The sequence below is a fragment of the Lissotriton helveticus genome, chromosome 2_1 (assembly GCF_964261635.1).
Source record: "Lissotriton helveticus chromosome 2_1, aLisHel1.1, whole genome shotgun sequence".
Lineage (NCBI taxonomy): Eukaryota > Metazoa > Chordata > Amphibia > Caudata > Salamandridae > Lissotriton > Lissotriton helveticus.
In genome coordinates this window covers 426862049-426879948 of record NC_136059.1, presented here as the reverse complement: position 1 = coordinate 426879948, position 17900 = coordinate 426862049, and positions in this window count along the sequence as shown.

Genomic DNA, 17900 nt, shown 5'->3' with positions numbered 1-17900 from the left:
CCCACCCAACTTTGAATCTCAGCAACAAATCTCGTTTCTCTTCCCCATCAACAGTTAAAGTCCAAAATTTTTCAAAGTCTCTTGCACCAAATAAAAAAAAAATTGTCCCATCCGACAGCATGTTGTGGTGCATTTGAAAAAGGCCACACCAAGATCATTTACCCAAGACATTTTATACCCTTTCGCTAACTAACTTATTTCAAAATTGAAACTTTTAGGAGCTTCACTCTTCTCTCATTGGTCCATTGAAGGGGTGGCGATGATCACCTCATGTCCTCCTTGTTCAAACCAGTTCGTAAAAGTGCAAAATCATGCCACAGTTTCCCATGAGCTAACAACATTTTTCACGTGTACTTGAATATCCTTTTTGTATCAGTTCCACATTCAGTTTTTAATGTTCATACTTTCCCAGGCTTTCAAATACGGCCAACTTTGGCACAACTCTCGTCTGTAGACCAGGCTGGCCTTGTCATCTCTTGCTCCGGGCATAGGCCATTGACACGTGACTACATTCTCTCTTTTAGGCATGTGTGGGGGCCATCTTTCGTTTTTCCCATCTCCACCAATTCCACCAACTGCGTTTCAACAGCCACTTTTCAGACTAGGCCTCTCAGGCCAAAATGGGAACTATTTTGAAAACAAACACAACAGCCCGCACCCCTTAAAAAAGTCATTAACATAGTTTAGCGACTAATTAAAAACATGGAAGATCATAGCCCAGTTAAAAACACTCACTGTTTTAGAAGCGTGTTCGCGCTACATGAGCTCAAGCGCATAGGGTAACCTTCACGCCGTGCTCCATCTGTATTCAGCGAGATAGGGACATTTTTGTTGCATCTTATTTCAGGAAAAAGAAGAAAGAATAGCAACCCTCATAAGTAGTTTTTGACCCAGCTTACTTGTTAGCAGGCGACTCCCCACAGACTACCTAAATGCAGCGCTGCCGATGGCTCGAACGGTAAAAAACCGTCAGGTCGTGCAGCTATTAAGTAGGTAGTTCCGGTCACGTGGGTCATGTCAGTCGCATCTTTCTGTAAACACTTAAAGGGGACGTATGATAATAATACTTGAAAGCAATGTTCCGAGTCCCTGCTGTGTCTGAAATACAGAAAACAAACTAGCGATCCTTAATATTGAGACAACCAGCCGGTTGAACAATCGGGCCGCAGTTTTTATAAGAAAGTCGGGCCTTGATTATCGCGGGGTTCTCCATTTGCTTATTGTAAAAAAAAACATTGTTTTTTTCTTTTTTCTCGACCATGATGCTTTATTAAATGTGTCAAACAGACAAACCCTCTAAATAGAAATATATATCTATCAGCTAGTAAGTCGATTTAATCTCAATAGGTGCACTTCCTGTAGGTCTCGAGTGTCACCTATTTTTACTCTCTTTGTATTACAGTGTCCCTCTACTAACAGGTAGTGCATGTAAGAATTGATGTAATAAATTGGAAGAAACTTGAACATATGTGATATGTTTGACCGTATGCATGTCATTGCTGTTACATATCCTCAGCGCTGTGCAAGACACCTCTTTCTGTCACTTCTGGCATCAACGTCTCATAACTGTTCCCCAGTCTCATTACCGGTATCAACGTTTCATTACTGTTCCCCAAGGGATATCATCGTTTAGGCCTTTCTGATGGGTCGCCAAACGATAAATCCATCTTTGTTCTTTTTCGAACAGTCTGTTTTCAGTGCCGGTACCAAGATGTTCTATTATAGCCCACTGCATGTCATTTGTTGTATGACTTTTTTCCAGAGTGAGTAGTGAGTTTAGTTGTACTTCTGTGGCACCGGATATGCATACGGTCAAACATATCACATATGTTCAAGTTTCTTCCAAGTTATTACATCAAGTCTTACATGCACGTGCGTACCACCGGAGGATCGCTTATAGGTCCTGACGAATGCTGAGCGAATATTCTAAAAAAAGCAGAAACATGTTGACCAATCACATAAGAGTACACAGGTTTCAATTAATAGAACCCTGAGTAGTCCGCTTTTTTCACCGATTTTAACCCATTGCTGGTTGGCCTTTATTACAATTTATACAGGTTACAACTACGCATGTTTTAATATCACACACAGTTTTTTCACGGTTTGCACACAACACGAACCAGCTCCGCTGTAACCAGGCGTAGTGCCACGCTGGGGAGACATTCGCTCACCCCAGCGGGAACCCAATGATGAAGCATGTCACCAATTAGTGGTGAGTGAGGGTTCTTTTGAAAGAAAATGTTTTTTCTTTTCACGTGGGTATGGTAAGTCTTTTTGTTTTTTGTCTCACTTTTGCTTTTTTATTATTATTTATTGTTAGTAGGTACATCCTGCCCTTGAGTTGAGTTGTGCACACTGTCAAAAAAGACAAAGAAAAATTAATTATTAATCACATTAGCTGAGTCACTCTTTGGTTGTTTGAATTATTTGAAAGTAGGGGTACAGGAGTGACTGTTATAACCCTGACTCTCTTGTTGTTTAGATTGCATTTTCATGGGTTAGCCATATGGTGTCTGCAGCCTGTCTCTGGTCACATGACTGGGTGTAGTTGTCATATGGGCTTTGTGTATTTCTCTTAGGCAGGAGCATAGGTGTGACTGGATGGGCCACCACTGGCAGGATGGGAAGCAGAAGCTGGGCCCAGCCGCACTTACACCTGAATAGGTCGTGTCCTGTCTCAACATAAAGGGTTGCATACCCCCTGTTGTTAGTCTGTAGCCAGAGTCAGGGAGGCAGGGAATATGTGCACTCAAAAGGCGTGCCTCTAGAAGCTTTTCACCACTTCGAAAGGCACAACTGTGTATTTAGGAAGAACCTCAGACACCACCACTTCAGTACCCTTCTTGACCTGTTGATTGTCGCCCAGTAATCCAATTTATAAAACATAGCAATAAATATTTGGGACTCTGATTCAGTACTTAATATAGAGGTGGGTGTAGCGTATATCACTATTTAGGGTAGGCTTGAGAGCCACTTAAAATATCCAACATGATATGCTGCCCCTTGACAGATACAGCTGAAATTCCATTATATAATGGAACATAAGATTGTACAGAGAGTGAGTGTTATTTCAGGTATTGCGTGTTTGAATATTATCTCATATGAATCCATTGTTTCAACTTGATCTGGAAGTTTATCCTCTTTACATTATAGGGAAGTCTTTCACAATGTGGCAGATCGATTAACTAATGGCATTGATAACTACACCAGCTAGAACATTGTCTCCTACAAGTGTTTTTTCTCTTTCCATTTCACACATCCTCAATTGGAATGGAGCCATCTCATAAATGTAAGTGTGACTGGCACATTTCTGGTTGGGCAAGTTGGACCATTTTTCTAGTTGTTTGCCTGACCCACTTCCTCCAGGATAATACAGAAGGATGGCGCCTACGCGCAGCAGTTAGATGCTGCAGACATGGTGACGCGCAGCAGTTAGATGCTGCAGACGTGATGACCTTTTTAACAACCTATTTTAAAATATTGACACTCTTTTTTAATTACCATCTTATCTTTTTAATATTAAGTGACAACGTTGGGGTAATTCTCTCACACTGGTTTTGCCTGCTGTTTAAGACAATCAGTCCATCTTTGTTCCTCCCTGGTCCACCGCAGCACTCTCTTGCTGATTGAGTGGAGGGAGGGACAGTAATCTTGTTGAATGTTTGATTTACTCAGCATTCTATCCATCTTTTGTTGCTGTAGCACTTTTTGCCCTGAATGGGATGAGAATGCCCAGACATGGGTCCCTTCCTTTGCCTGACACTGGTTCAAGCTAACCTGGCTGATGACGGGTGAAACCCCCAAACTGGTCCCAGGATGCTTGTTTCTGGTCTTGACTATTCCCATGAGGAGCATTTTCAAGACTGATTTGCATGTTGCTGGGTCCAAATCTGTGGTGGCGTAGTGAAAAAAAAAACAATGGATGTAAGCCAGATCTAGTGATCAAGGTTGGATATTTGATTTACTCAGCATTCTGGCCATCATTTGTTGCTGTAGTAGAATGTGAGTGGGCATTCATAGTGTAGGTCTGCAGTGCTTACTGAAAAGGCTGCATGCTTTCTGCATTATACCCTATGGGGGAAATTTGCGCCATTGCACAATTTCACCAACATTGGACATTGGGATGCTTTTCAGTGATCAACTTTGGACACAATTTTCAGATTTATTGGCACTTTTGTGATAACTCTACTCCTTATGCCACTTTCAAAATTGTCATAATCCCTTGGCTCACCCACAAACAAATTCCAGGCCGTTGTACCTCCTACTGGGTTACATTAATTGCAGTACTGACCAGGAGGAGGATTAAATGCCTCACCGCACAATAAACCATTAACTGTGCTTGCTCCAGTTCCAGGTAGAAGAATGGATGGGAGCAATTTGTATTTGTTAACTAACTCTTTACACAGCACCTGTCCTGGGCAAGCCAACAGAAACAAAGGAGAAGACCAAACACCAGGAACCAAAAACAGGAGGGGGTTCTACTTTGAAGTCTTGGTGGGAAAGGAGTAGACAGCTTTGTCAATTAGAGACAGAACTGAAGCTCCTAAGGAAGGTCTTTTCATAGACCACTTGAAGTCACCATCTTTAAATCTCCCAGAATACTGTGCAGAAAGATCACAGCAGGGTTCAAGCAATGATGTGGCACCCTAGGATTGGGCACATTTTACTAATTTCCAGAACTTTCCACACCAATTTTAAAAGCACTGCACAAAGGAGAGGCAGAGGACAGTGCACTGAATGCCGGAATATTGTCCAGCTGGAAGGAAGAAGATCCCTGCACCTCACGAAAGATCAACTTTGGAACTCTGAAACACCAGCTGGCACCCAGGCTTATGATAGGTAACTCTAAAGCCAGACTTGGGGATCCTGGAGGGTTTTCCTTGGATTCTGGATACTGATCTGTGACTCACCTGAAACATACGCTTTCAAGCAGAGCGGAGGCTGGAAGACCGAAGGAGAGTGACATCGGGGGTGATCAGCTTGTTGGACTTTGTGCTGCCTTGCCTTATCCCACATCTATGAGGCCATGCAAAGCCACGCAGGGTGACTTTTCATCGCCTCATAGATATGATTGAGGAGTCGGGACCACCAGAGCATCATGAAAAGTGATATTCTGGCACCGCAGGCCTCTTGAAGGTAAACCTTCACTCTTGATGGTAAACCTTCACTTTTGGACCAATAGCCAGAGAATCTCAAGACACAATCAATCAGTCAAAGATCTAAAAATTGTAATACATTTTGTTAGTGTGAGCAAGGTTATAAGAAATGTTTTTAAGTCACAAACCACTGGACTTATTCCTCCCCTCTTTTCATTTTTGCATCTGGCAGTAGCCAGTAGTTCTACAGCTATTATGAACGGTCCAGGTGAGAGTGGGGATCCCTGCCTTGTGCCCCAATAAATATTAAAGTAAGGAGATGAACATCCTCTGCATTTTAATGAATTAGTGGGGTGGCATGTAGCAATTTTACTTTTTTGATAAATGTATGTACCAAATCTCACTCTTTCCATTGTGCAAAAATGTGTCCGCTGTACATTTATTTATTTATTTGCAGGAGCTTATAAAGCGCACAGTCACCGAGGGTTTCATGGCGCTTATGCTGAGTGATAGAGTAGCGCACTGGTAGTTAGTAAGCTAGTTTAAACAGCCAGGTCTTCAAGGCCTTTCTGAATCGTAGAAGATTGTTGCAGCTCCTGATTGACAAGGGAAGCGAATCCCAAACTTTAGGCGCTAGGTAGGAAAACCTGCTGCCTCCCTGTCTCTTGAGTCTGACAGTTGGAGTGGACAGAAGATGTAAGTGGGAGGAGCGGAGGTTGCGGTTAGGAACATGGGGGTAGATGAATCAAGCCTTTTGCGATTCGCAAAGGCCGAATTTCGGCCTTTGCGAATCGCAAGAGGCCTTTTTGCATTTTTTGGAATGTATTAAAAAAAATCGCAAAATAAGGAATCGCAAAAATTTGCGATTCCTTATTTTGCTTAAGCATTTAAGGAATCACAAATTTTGCGATTCCTTAAATGCGATGTATGAGCGTTTTAAAAATTGCGAATTTGGGTTAAGAAATCGCGAATTACCACCAACTTGTAGTTGGTGGCAATTTGCGATTTCATTTAAAAATGACCTATTTGGCATTTGTGAAGGTGGCATGTGACACACATACATGCCCATAGGGCATGTATGTGCGCCATATGCACACACATGCAAATTTCAGGGGTGCAGCAGGGTGTCTTTGAGACACCCCTGCATCCTTGAAATTATTCTCAATTTGCGAATTCGCAAAATGCGATTTGCAAATTAAGAAATATTTCGCAATCATTCCTATGGTCCTCCTGGGCCATAGGAATGCATGGTAAATTATTCCTTATTTGCGAATTTGCAAATTGCGAATTCGCAAATAAGGAAGACTAAGAAATCGCTAAAAAATAGCGATTTTCTACATACATTCCATTTTGCGATTTCTAAATAGCGATTCCTTAAAAATCGCTATTTAGAAATCGCAAAATGGAATTCTGATATATCTACCCCATGCTTTATAATCATGTCATTGATAAATTTAAGGCTTTTGCAGTGCAGTGACGTGAAAACAAGGCAACTAACTTTGAAGGTGGCCGTTGGTCCAATGGCAACCAGTGGAGTTTGTGCAAACAGGGACGGGCTGATTGCCATCTTGGTTGTTTATAAATAAGCCTTGCCGCCTGGTTCTGTACTATTTGGAGTCGATTTAACAGATATAGTGGCAGGCCTGTGTAAAGAGTATTTGAGAAATCCAGCCGGGACAAGACCAGTGCTAGTACTGCCTGCACGCGGGCTGAGTGGATCAGTAGGTGGGAAATCTTTCTGGCTTTCCTCAATTGGAAAAGAGAGCTGGATACCAGAGAGCCACTTGACTTCTGAGAGAGAGGTCGGCGTTTATAGTAACCCCTAATCGACAAACATTCTTTCAGTGTCAAGCAATTTCATGATTTTTTTTCCCTTGCATCCATAACTTGCAAAGTAAGTGTGGTAAGGTTCCATGATAACTTGGCAAGTCTGTTAAAAAGAAGGCCAGAATCTGTCTTAGGTTGGAAGGATCACTCAATGCTTTGCCTTCACTGTATGTGCTCGTTGAAATGCCAAAGGAGGATCAAAAGTGATCTTAAGTAGGTTCTCCAGGAAATCATCTAGGAAATTCTTAATGATTTCCTTCCCCCGCTTTACAAGTAATCCAGAAGTATTATTCCATCTGCCATTGCTCTCCAATAGTATAGTTTTCTTATGGTTGGCCACATTGCAAGACCCCATTCAGGGGCTGTGGCAAGTCTGTATCTCACTTCCACCATCCTGGTTTCAGATAATACCGGTCTCTGCTGAAATGTGTTCACTTCATTCCTCAATGAGTGCACATCCTGTGTCATTTGATATACAGCATTGTCAACAGATCCGATTGAGACCTTCAGGTTTGTTTCAGAAAAATGCCCATTGCTGCAGTGGGTAGTGATAACCTATCCTCCAAGCTTCTACTGTTTGATATAATCCTCTTGACATGTTTTAACTGGACACTGAGGAGCATATTTATGAAATTCTCACACAGTGCAGCACAGCAAGTCACCTTGCTGAGCTGCACTGCATGACAGGAAAAGGGCAGACTGCATTTCCAGGTTCACCATTTCTGGTAAACCTGGGACCGCATAAAAAAACATAGGAGATGCGTGGGAACACCCATGGAGGACCCATGGAATGCCTTCCCTGGGAAAATACCGCAATGCAGCGATTTGCCCTTCGTTGTGTTACTCCAGATTTATGAAGCCACTCAGAAACTTGCATGGCTTCATAAATTAGATTTTTGAGTTGCATCGGGCTTGCACCATGAGTGGTGCAAGCGTGACGCAAAAGTGCTAGTAAATATGCCCCTAAGTGTCTGATGAAGAAAAGTTCATCAACACACTGCTTGTTCGTGTTCGTGACAAAAATTAAAAGAAAACACCATGAAAAGATCCATGGGTCTTGTTAATAAGTAAATACATTGGTGGGTTAGTTGTTATGTTTTATACACTATCATGTGCACTGTGCTCCCCAGCACCTCTTGCCAAGTCTATGTTCAATATTCGTGACTGGGTAATTGTGCATTGGTAATTTCTGTATTTTTACAGTGATAAATCATATTCTTCGCATTTAATTCTAATATCACGTAGTTAACACTCTCCTTCTCCACCTACTATTGAAGCTGTTCCTTGTCCTCTTTGTATCCCCATGCAGTCACCATTCAATGCTCTTACTCTGCTACGGGCATTGTCCCCAGTGTCATGGTCTGCCAAGTCTTCCCCCAGTGCCCAGGACGCACTCACTTTCTTTCGTGCCACTTTTCCAGAGAGAGCTTACAGCCTATGCTCCCTTGGCAATTTCTAACAAAAAGAGATTACATATGCCATTTGATGGGTGAGTGCCATTACACCTCAACTACCTCAATATCCGTTGAATGGTTCAGTTTTCCAATTGTGATGAAGCACTTGGTGGAGGTTCCTATACTGTTATGGCTACTTTGAGTCAATCTAAGACATGTCTATTATTAGCATATCTTTGATGGTTACAAGCTCTACTTTAGAAATGGCCTTAGGGAAAGATGCCTTCTCCTCTTGACATTGCTAATGCTTACACAATTTAATTAGTCTGTAACTGTTCTCTTTTGGTAATCCCATTTACTATAGGTTTCTACCTCTGTTACTTTGTCCTGCTAAAGACCCCATAGCTATTGATATAAGGGGTCAAAATGTTGACAAATGTCACTGTTTTTTGTCATTATGTTGTTAAAGTGTGCAGCAAAATTAAAGTATATGAGTTCTATGCTTGTAGAAATGTATCAATAGTCAACAGTGGTTAATCCTTTGTGAATATTTTTTGTTTCCCTGTGATTCACTTTTTCTCATGAACCACTTTTCCTGCTCAGTGTTTCTTTTTTGAGCACCTATATAATTCTTCATGCTTATAAGTTAACGAAAACTATGGGGTATGTAACCTCTCCTTGTTAAGATATTGCAAAAGAAGCATAGGTTGTGAACTCTCTCAGATTAAGCCTTGCTTTTGTACTTTTGATATCTTCCAGCAGAAAGCATGCTATTTCAATCTGGCACTCTGTTATCTGCTCACAGTTGGTATTAGTCCTCCTTTGCCCCGCTCTGACGTCTTTGACAATGCTGATAGCGGTAAGTACCGCTGAGACTCTTTTCTTTGTCTAGAGAGTCCAATGTAGAGTGCCCGTTGCCTGGCTTGTAAGAGACCTCACTCCCTCTGATGGATACATGGCTAGGCAAATTGCAACTGTATTGGTTTTGGATGATGCAGATGCCACTACTCCCACACAAAGAGTCTCCCAAAGTTTTTGGGGGAGAGTCATGATGCTGTTGATGACTCTACAGTGGCAGTTATGTATTTGATACAGCCCATGGTTGCCAGAGTTCTTGCTTGGGAGCTCTGTTGTGGTGAAACCATGCTTCTTGGTGCCAGACATCACCCCACCAACCCAAGGATTGATGATTACTCATGGAATTCACAGCCCTTCTTGCACTGAAGAAAACATCACATTCCTTCCTACTGGTGACCTAGGAGAACAAGGTAGTGTACCTTAATCTCTATGCAATATTCTGTTGCACATGAAAAACAAAGAGAAGCACAGTGTGAAAGTCCACAAAATGCTCCTTTTGAATGGATGACCACTTAGATACATTACGCAACACTCACTTGTTCTAGAAAACTCACTACCAAAGCACAAAGACAGAAATCAGAAGGTAAGCTGAATGCAGACAGCAGCACTAGGGTGTATGAAGAAAATATCTCAGTTCCAAGCTGTACACAGCTGTGTGCAGCTGTAAAACTGAATGCTGAAGGCTGACCTAGCATCAATTCTTGGTGTGAACTGGTCACAGATAGTTCCAAGACCAGTACCTAATACATTTTGGAAGTACATATGTCCTTTGCTGCTACTAGTTTGATTTGAGAAACTCTTCCATGCAACTCCCAGCAGATTTCTTGAGATTTTTAACAGTTCACCAAGCAGCACACAGGCATGAGGTCTCACATCATATCTGAGTATCCTATAGAGACTAAAAGCAAAAATGCAGTTCTTTCTTCTGCCATCCACCATCCTCCTCTCTGTTATTGTCTGTTAGAAATTGGATTACAGATTGGAAAAGGTCTGCACTCTGTCCGAGCAAGAATTACAAATCTAGTCAGGGTAAGCCAGATATGCACCCTAAATTAATCTGTGCTCACCCTCTGGTAGTTTGGCACAGAACAGCCAGGCTTAACTTAAAAGCCAAAGGGAATGTGATACGTTTCAAACATTAAAACAGCTCAAACACCAAAGAAAAATATATCACACCTTGCTAGAAATGTAGACCCTAATTTAATGAACAAAATAAGACCAAAATGATTAAAATTCATAGTAGAACCAGAGTTATGCATTTTTAAAGAATATCTTAACATATAGTGCTTAAAAGTATAAAGGGCCAACTGGGGGAGTCAAATCCAAACATTTAGGCTGACCGTAATGGAGCGTGGGTAGGGTACAGGCCCTACCCTTGGACCACTGACACAGTACCTTGGTATGCAGTTGCATCAAGGACGAGAAGCGAGGAGAATTATAAGCGATGCGTCGGCGTAGATCCTTTGGATGTACATGATGCCTAAGCACTGAGCTGCATAAAGATCCTTGCAGCAGCAGTAATGCATCAGCGTTGATGGAGGGAGCTGTGCCTTTCCGAGTGGCGCAACAGCGTTGATGTGTGGAATTTAGCTGGAGCAGCACTTTATATGCACATCCACTTTACAGGGCAAGGCTTTCCGATGGCAGAGTCTAGGTGGTGTAGCAGGTGATTTGGATGGCTTCTATGTCCCTGAGACTTCAATCAGGAGGTAAGCAAGCATGCCCTTGGAGTCACACTGGGTGCAAGTGGTGGAGGTCCAGTCTTTCTCACCCACTCAAGGACCGCAGCATGCAGGTCAGCACAGCAGAAAAACTGTTCTTCCAGAACAGCAGTCCAGTAGGGTGACAGTCCTTAACAGCATAGCAGTCCTTCTTCCTTTCAAAGCATCCACAAGTTCAGAAGTGTACTGACCTATTAGGGTTAAAGGTCCTGTACATATACCCAGGTGTGCCTTTGAAGTGCTTCTGAATTTAAATAAGTGTCTTTGAAGTGGAGCAAGGCTCTTTCTTCCTGCCCAGGGGGTACTCAGCCCTTACTTTGTATACAAGACACAGCCTATCCAGGCATAAGTGTGAGACTATGTCTAGTTCCTCCCTCTGATCCTCTGATCCTCCCAGGAAGATGCATTAAGTCACACCCTGGTTTCCTTTCTGTGTGGCTCTCTACAGGGAAAACACAAAGTCCAGTTGTCACCTAACCTAGCCAGTGATCAGAGACTGGCAGCAGACACCAAATGACTTCGAGAAGGAAAATGCCTAACTTACTAAAAGTGTAATTTTCAGAGTAGGAATAACAATCCCAACTTTACCATTAAAGAGGAGCTATCTTTGATATTCCATAGGTACTAAACATTACATATCTACATTCTCTCAATTAGGAATTACAGCTTATTAAATATAATAAGGAATCCTGTTGGCTAAACTATGAAAGGGTTAGGCTTCCTGGTAGTGTAAAATGAATTTGGTATTTTTTCACTATTAGGACATGTAAAACCTAAATGCACATGCAAACTGCATTCCCAAACTCAGCACTGGCAGGCCAGGGATATATTTAAGGGCTATTTGTGTGGGTGGCACAAGTAGTACTACAGTCCCACTAGTAGCATTCAATTTACAGTCCCTGAGCATGTGGAGTACACTTTACTAGAGACTAGGATTACGAGAGAGCACATGCACGTTAGCACTGGTTAGCAGTGGTAAAGTGCTAAAAGTCCTAAGGCCAACAAAAAGGAATTAGCAAAAACATGAGGCAAGCAGGCAAAAAGATTGGGAAAGGCCAACTTAAGACTGCCAGCTCCAACACTGTCTTCCTGTATATCAGGTTGCAGATATCTAGTGGTACTAATGGAGTGCACTCTGCGTCAGTTCATTCATTTGTCTTCGTTTACTTGTCTCTGACTCTTCTTGAAGTTCTTAATCAGTTGTGGGCACTGTTTGCCTTTTGTTGCACTGTCTGGGGTTCAGTTCTGAATTTATTCATTGTCAATGTAAACAAAGGTAGAAAGGTATTTTTAAGTAGGTTTGTTCAGGGTAGCTACAAGTTGCACTTATAAGCATTGCACCCTACCAGCAACATCCCATGGATATATAGATTCTATATTATATCACGGACAATAATACTAACCAACAGGTAGGCAGGTGTTAGATAATGTTGTTAATCTAATGGAAGCTACTAAGGCTGTACTAAATGACCAACAAAGACAATAATAATTAATCAATTATTCTGCTGCTCAGTGGTGAGCAAACAAGTAAGAGGCAAAAAAGCATCTGTAAACATAACACAGATGACAATGTGATGAACTATTCATGCACAGGAGAAATTATTATATTGGTAAAAGATGTACTACCCCAAGATCCTGGAGAACTGGCACTTAACCAATCATATGGGTTAAAGTGAAAGTTCTTCCTCAATCACAGGGTGAGAAAATGATGTTTTTTCGATGGTTACTACATTTTCTTGGTCTAATGTTGTTGTTTTTTTAACTCTGCTCACTAGGAGTACTGTTGTCCACACCCCAGTGAATGTGTGTTGACCCCCCAAAACATGGTAAAATTGACTAATCCCGAATTTACATATTCAACTTACTAGTAAGACCATATTATAAGGTATAACTAAATATACTAATGGTATAGGGTCCTAAATCTAACCTATGGACTGCAGCACCTATTGTGTCATTCACTAGGGTAACAAGCAACATGTGGCTTCAGACTTACAAGTGTAGCCGGACTCCTGCATGTTTCGAACCTGCAGGCAGACATTTAAAAATGTACCTTTCAAAAGTATGGAAAAATTACTTTTAAATATTAAGTGAGTCATCCTTAAATATGCCATTGTGGCCCACATGGTAGGGTGCCTGGTATTTAAAAGTGGAATATGAATACATTTATTGTTTGCTTGTTCCTAAACTGAGTAGCCTCTTACAGTAATTCTCACTGTTAAAGCTAGTTTGATGAAGAAAAGCTAAAGTACAATGAATGTGTTACTACCATATCTTTGGTTTGGAATAAGGTACAGGTAAGGTTCAACAACTGTTTTTAATATTTATTGAAAATCAATTTCATTGGTGATGTTACATTTTTTATAACTATTTTGGAAAGGTTATACCTTTTCTGCCTTAAACTCCTACAGGGTCATTAGTACAGGCCAGCCTGCAGCTGGTTTGACAATGCAGAGTTGATGATGTGTGCAATACTGGTATTAGAGCAGATATAATGCCTTGGGTCTGGCAGGGTGTCTTTGAAAAGTAATGTGTTGCAACTTAAGCCAAGTGTAACCTAAGAAGCACAGTGTAGGAGTGTTCAGGAACATCATGGACTTAAGGGGAATCCTGTAATATTATGGTTAGGTGATAAGGGAAGCCAGAAAAAGAGGGACCTTTAGATCTTAAAAGCAAACTTTAGCCTCTTGGCCTTAGTATTAGGGGAATATGGAGCTGGCCTCAGAACCAGTTTTAAATGGTTGAGTGGGAGGGGGCTGCTTTATACCTTAAGCACACCTCTAGGTGTGGGAGAAGCTTCCTCCAGCGGCAGAAATATGATGCTATAATGGATTTCATTGAGACTGGTGCACTGTGTGATAATTTGCAGTGAAACAACGGAGGATGTGCTGCAAAAGAGGGAAGGTTTGCACTTTGGATTCTTTGGTCCTGGGGTTTCAAGGATCACCGCCACCTGCTGGCTAATGTACTATACAAAAGTTTCACATCATCCCCATTTGTTCAGAACACCTACGAATCTACTGTCTAGTGTCTTTGTGGAGACCTGAAAGGCAGAACCTGCTCCAGTGTATAGCCAGGACTAAGAATTAAACTCCAGGTATCATTTGGCTGACCTCCTGTATGGCTACAGGAACTTAAAAAGCTGCCGGAGGCCTTTTTCCTAAAGTGACAAATGGACCAGTCATAATTGTTGGGCTTCCAATACATGATATTCAATGTGACCTTGCAGTAAAGGAGCCCGATTTTAGGAAGAACCACATTAGATAACACTGTAGGATTTCCCTGCTAATAGAGTCTGACCTCCAAATGAGAGATTAAGTCTGAAAGTAAAAATCTTGCTGGAGCAAAGGTGTCTAAAGTATCTGATGACAGGACCTTGGCACCTGCAAAAGCATAATGTTCCCAATCAGCACTAATCCTGGCAAAATCAACACCTTCAGCTGCTCTTCATCCAGTGGCTATCTGTATTCAAAGGGACTTTATTGGACACAGCCTTCAACCCTGCCCTGCTTGAGTATTTCAACGTGCATACAAAATACTTAGTCTCATTTAAAACTTTGATGCACAGGGAACTCCATTGTTAAGACAACAGATCCCTGTCTGCCAAACTCCTGGTCCGACCGACTAATTTAGAAATGGGTGGACCATAAGGTCTCCATAGATATTGATGCTGTAGACAGAAAGCTTCCTCTAATTGCCCAGCAATGAAGAGGCTGTCAGAGTAAGGCCATTACACCACCTGTCAGATTTAGGGTAGACAATGAAATGTCCTTTTTTCTGTCCATCCCCACTAGGAAACATCTAGTGATGAGAGACAGAAAAAAAAACAATTATGATCCGCAAGCAACACACACAGAAAACTCTCAAGGTGTGGGGCGTATTAGAAGTTTGTTTTTCAAACTCCCAATGTTTTTCAATGCAAACTTCTATCATAGTAGTTTGCTTTGAAAAACAAAACAAATTTCAATGAGTGGTGGCTGTCTATTAAAAACGACAGAGGCACCACCAAACTTTTTTCCCTGAATGGTAATGATGTGACAGTAATTCCCCTTAAGCTAGAGAGATGACCTGGGCTTGCAGTTATCTCTAAACTTAATAGATGCCAGAGATAATGTACTCTTCTGCCCTCATGGATAGAGTTACTTTGGTAAAATTTAAATCAGCCAAACAGCAGACGGTACAAAAATATTTTTAAGAGCAGGTACTGGTTCAAAGGACCACTGCCTGCCCTTAAAAAATGTAAACTGAAAAGTTTCATTTTTCTTTTTTAAATGCATCCCGTTTTGCTTTAAGGAAAACGGGCTGCATTTCAGCTTTATTAAAAAGCTGTCACGGAGATGGTGGTCTGCTGACCCCAGCAGGCCATCATCCCTTTGAGTGCAAACCATTCCTAATGGGGTTGCAAATTGGAGCAGCCTCATGAATATTATTGAGGCATGCAAATTGCTACAACATTGGGAATCACAAACAGTGTTTGAGACACTGTTGTACATTCCTTTTTGCGAGTAGCAAATTACGAGTCGCAATTTCATGCAATTTGCAACTCGCAAAAATGAATGGTCGTACATATAGTTCTTTAACTTCTGTGGATTTCAGTGGACCCCGGGTACCGCTACTCAATCATTATTGGAATCCAGGGACCCCGACAAAGGGGCTCATTATGATGCGGGGGGACCTGTTCAACGGTGATGTTGGGGTCTGCCAAATGTCACCCCGGAAACGGTTGCTCCGGCCACAATATTGTGATGCACTACAATACATGACTTAACGTCAGATGCAGTTCTTCCGACTCCAACCGGAAATTCCAACCAAGCAGGTCTCGGAAACATTCAATGGAGCCGACTGGGGCACGGTCCAACCTTGATCTGCCTGCCCAATTACGATGCTGACTTTCGATTTGCTTTCTGTGGCGGTCCAACCACCTCCTCAGAGCTGACAGAGGGGGAGGATAACATGTCTGACACAGTTTCACACTTTCTGCCTAGCTATGGAGCCCATCGCTCACGTCATACCATTTTGTTTGCCTACTTGATGACCTGCAAAATCAGAACCATCGCAGACGTCATTGTCGGTATATGACACACCTATCTGTAGACATTGAAGTGACCACAAAGTTAAGATGCACTAATGTGAATCTGCTCGGTAGCATGGTGAGCGTGAGGAAGGATGAAATTACAGATCGGGTGACCAGAGTTTAATAAGAAAATAAAGGGACAAGCACACCATAAAGGTAGGACTGGAAATGGGCATAGACATATATGTATGGTGAGCTCACCACTGCTATATGTGCCACATCCCATGGCAGCATACCATCAATCTGCACACAACTGTATTTCCCACTGCAACCAATACACTGGCACACAACATCCTTCCTCAACCCAATACCATCTTCACCACTGCTGGGAGCAAAGACTGAGGGTCCAGCTGAGCTGTGGCACTGCACCGTGAAGGAGTTTGTTGCAATGCAGTGTCCAGGTGAAAAGATATGCTTTGAGAAGTACAACATTAGGGGACTCTAAGGTGCATTTGAGGAGCGATCACTGAAAATAGTATATGAGCAACATTGTGAATTCACCAATTTTCAGTTGCCTCAGAGCTATGGATCAATGGATGATGCAGATCCAACTCAAATTGAACACTTCCAAAATGGAAATACTCATGCTTGGTGACTGGAAACATTATGACCTGCTTGCCGCGTGGCCTTATGATATGGGAACACCGTATAAAGTATCATCAAAGAAGTAAGAAACCTCGGAATGACCATGGACTCCAAGCTGTCAATGAATGACCAAGTGAAAAAACTGGCAAGATCAAGCTTTGTTACTATAAAAAGTCTGCAACAAATCTTTCTCCATTTGGAAATTCCAACCAAGTTCCAGGATACCATCTCCCTTTATTATTATTTATTTAGTATTCATGAAATTTATTAAGCGCGCAGCTACCCCCAACGGGGGTGTCCCAGCGCTGAGGACAGCAGCGGCAGAGACCATAGAAAGCTAGTAACTGAAGAACAGCCATGTCTTCAAGCTGCGCCTGAACTGAGATTCCGATTCGATCAGTCGAAGATTTAATGGAAGGGAGTTCCATAGCTTTGCCGTGACCACCGCAAAAGCTCTACCTCCTCTTCGTGAGCGATGGAAATGGGGGGGAGCAGGAGACGGAGGTGGTTGGATCGGAGAGCTCGAGATGGGTGGACTAGCTTCAGCCTATGTCTGAGGTATCCTGTTCCCTTCTCATTCAGAGCCCTGAAAGACAGGACCAGGGCTTTAAACTGAATGTGAGAAGATATCGGTAGCCAGTGAAGGTTCTTCAAGTGAGGGGTGATAGAGTGGCGATAGTCTGCAACCGATGTACAAGGTAAGCTGGAGCTCCCACATATAAGCTATTAGAGTAGTCCAGATCGGAGGTAATAAGGGAATGCACGATAGTCCTCTTTGAATCCATGGGCAGGTAGGGGAAGATCTTTTTAATCATGCACAGTTTGCCAAAGCAGGCAGAGGTGACTTTATGGATTTGGGCTTTACATGACAATTCATTGTCAATTAAAAAGCCCAGATTCCGAGCAGATTTAACGGGAGACCGGGGAGGGTTCAGCTCAGACGGCCACCACATAGATGGTAGCAATGGGGATTTTTGGTTGAAAAACAGCACCTCGGTTTTATCGGTGTTCAACTTCAGGTTATTAGAAGTCATCCACGATACAATGTTAGAGAGGCAAGCTTTGAAATTTGATAGTCCGTTGTCAGAGTGGTCTATAAATTAAAACATTAGCTGTGTATCATCAGCGTAGGAGACCACTCTGACTCCATAGGCCTCTACTACCCTCGCCAGTGGTGAAAGATAAACATTAAAGAAGAGGGGGCTAAGTGCCGACCCCTGAGGGACTCCACAGCTAAGGTTTTTTTTATCTTTTGACAGATAGGGCTGACACCAAACCTGTTGCGTTCTTACCAAACTCAATTATGATAACAGCCTCTACCGCGGGTCAACATTAACAACAATTAAAA